A 2,654-nucleotide genomic window follows, 5' to 3' on the forward strand; every position below is an offset into this window, starting at 1 on the left:
ATTGTGAAAAGCCCTAGGTAGGAAAAAAGTCCTGTTTGTGGGTAAAAGACTGCACCAGTTATGGTGCTTTTTCCCAGCTTTCCCACTATGGATTTCTGCTCAGCAGAGCCCTGCTCTCCCACGGGCTATAGAGCTGCAGTGCCTCCAGGTATTTTGCCGTCAGAGCACCCTGAGCAGCTCCCACTGAGCAACGGCCACCAGAGAGGAAAAACCCAAAGAGAAAAGACACTGGTTTGAAGGGCTGCTCCCTTCCTCTTAGCCCTACGTACATGACAGCTATTGAAATATGTTCAGTCTGGAGAAGAGGAGGCTGAGGGGAGACCTCCTGGCCCTCGGCAACTCCCTGCCAGGAGGGGGCAGAGAGGGGGGATGAGTCTCTGGAGCCAAGGCCCCAGCGCCAGGCCCCGAGGGAATGGCCTCAAGCTGCCCAGGGCAGGGTCAGGCTGGCTCTGAGGAAGGATTTCTGTGCAGAAGGGGCTGTTGGGCGTTGGAATGGGCTGCCCAGGGCAGGGGGGAGTCCCCGGGATCCCTGGAGGGGTTGAAGAGTCGGGCTGAGCCAGCGCTGAGGGATCTGGGGGAGTTGGGAACGGTCAGGGTGAGGTTCATGGTTGGGCTGGAGGAGCTTCAAGGGCTTTTCCAACTGAGATGATCCTGGGATTCTGTGATTCCCTGCAGAGGACGGGCTGCCTGCACTGCTGGCATGGCACAGCCGCCTGCCTCCTCCAGTCCCTGCCCCTGCGGTGGCTCAAGGCAGCTGCTGCTCCAGCCCCCTGCTCTCCTATCACCTCTGCTCCTGGCTTATAGCATCCAGTCTCCCTCTTATTAATTTTTTTATCTATCTGCCTGCTCAGTCTTATGCAGTTCTTCCGCTTAAAGGGCTTCTTTTAAACTACCACAGTCCGTAGTTAATTAACTCGATGGCAAACATTGCTGGGACACAGTGGCAGGCAAGCCCCTCGACGAACAGCACTTGATAGATGGTGAAACTCTTGCAGAGCAGCTTCTCAAAGGTTATTGCTAGAGGAGAATGTTTAGTAATATATGATGTTGCTCTATAGGGTAACAGTGCCTGAGTGTCTTGGGAACCCAGAGTTGGTGAGTGAGTTACTCCCAGTCCCCGACTGACCCTGAGCCCACTGTGGAATCGAACTAATTAGCTCATCTCTAGACTTACTGCTGATGGCCATTAAGCAGTAAAAATAAAAATAAAATTCCCAAACCCAAGCATATGCCTATTTTTGAGAAATTACTGGTTTTTTACCGACTTCTGAAAAGCAGCCAGCCCTGGGTTGCAAGGCCCTGCATCACATGGCGTTGCAACACCGCAAGCGAGAGACACGCTTGCCGTGACTTACCTCTCCTACAGAGCCGGCGCCTTCGTGCGCTCCCTCGCTTGCTTAGAGCTCTGGCAACCGACCCAGCTGCTCTTCCCGATCCTGAGAGGCAAAGCTTGAAAACCGCAGTCGCCACACCTCCGTGTCCGACCATGTGAGTCACGGCGGGATGACTCAGATGATGTGGAGCAAAGTCAAACGCGGACGTTCCGTCGCTTTGCGTGCAGAGGGCTCTCAGCACCCACCCTGTGAATGCTGACGGGATGCTCGCTCATCATCCTCGCTGCTGCTTGGTTTATTTAAGTGAAGAAATTAGCTCAGATTTTGATTTGTATTTTCCCTTTCAGTCAGACGTTTTTTTTTAACACTGGCTGTTGTGTAACTGGAAGCACGAGGCTTATGGCATTGGTACTGGAAAAAAAAAACAAAACACAAACAGGCAAACCTTTTTGCTAAATGTTTTGAGTGAAATCCTGAAAATAATAGCAATACGGGTTTTTCAGGAAAATATCTCTTGCCAAAGACATTTGAGGGGTCTTAGGGAGGAAGGGAAAAAGACTAACAGGTTACTACAGCCTTACCTGGGAAGGCAGAAGTCACCGGTACCTGCTTAAAAACACTTAGTCTGTGTCACTTTAATCCACTTTATGAGTGCAAATGTGCACCTCCTGATTAATCCACTCTCAGAAAGGCTGTTTTAGACAGACGCTGGAGCAAGGACTCAGAGGGTTGTTCTGAAGAGCAGCGATCTCCTGCTTGTGTTCCAGCCTCAGGAAGCTCCATCGTGCAACGGATCAGGGAGGCTTCAACATTACTGGCCTAAACCCTCTCCAGGTCCCTGCGCCCTAAACCAGCCCAAAGGTGTCACAGTGTGTGTTTACTGAGGTGAGGTTTGGGTGCTGTGAAAGGCAAGTGAAGCAGCACTCTCTGTTTAATTACTTCTCTGAGTGGAGCGTCTCACTCCCTCAAGCATTCCTGACCTGTCTCATCAGCCTAAGGCTTAAGTTTGGTCTGAATCCCTGTGGCAAGTATTAAATGAAGCTGAAGGATGCTAAAATCCAGGCTGGTGCCCTGGTAGAGAGCAGGCTGCTCTCTTTTAAAGCCCAGTCTTTTAGATAAGCAGAGATGAACGGGAAGAAGTTATACTAAAATTCATTAAAACCAAACTCAACAGGTTTTTGCCTTTTTTTTTTTTTTTTTTTTTTTTTTTTTTTTTTATTGGCTGTGGTATTAGCCAAGCCCTTGAGTTCAGCCACTGCCTTAAAGTAGTTTCTACATCTTTAATGCCACCAATTAAAGTGTATTTCACTTAATAACCTT

Source organism: Athene cunicularia (genome assembly GCF_003259725.1).
Source record: "Athene cunicularia isolate RWA chromosome 5 unlocalized genomic scaffold, athCun1 chr5_part1, whole genome shotgun sequence".
In the NCBI taxonomy this organism is placed as follows: domain Eukaryota; kingdom Metazoa; phylum Chordata; class Aves; order Strigiformes; family Strigidae; genus Athene; species Athene cunicularia.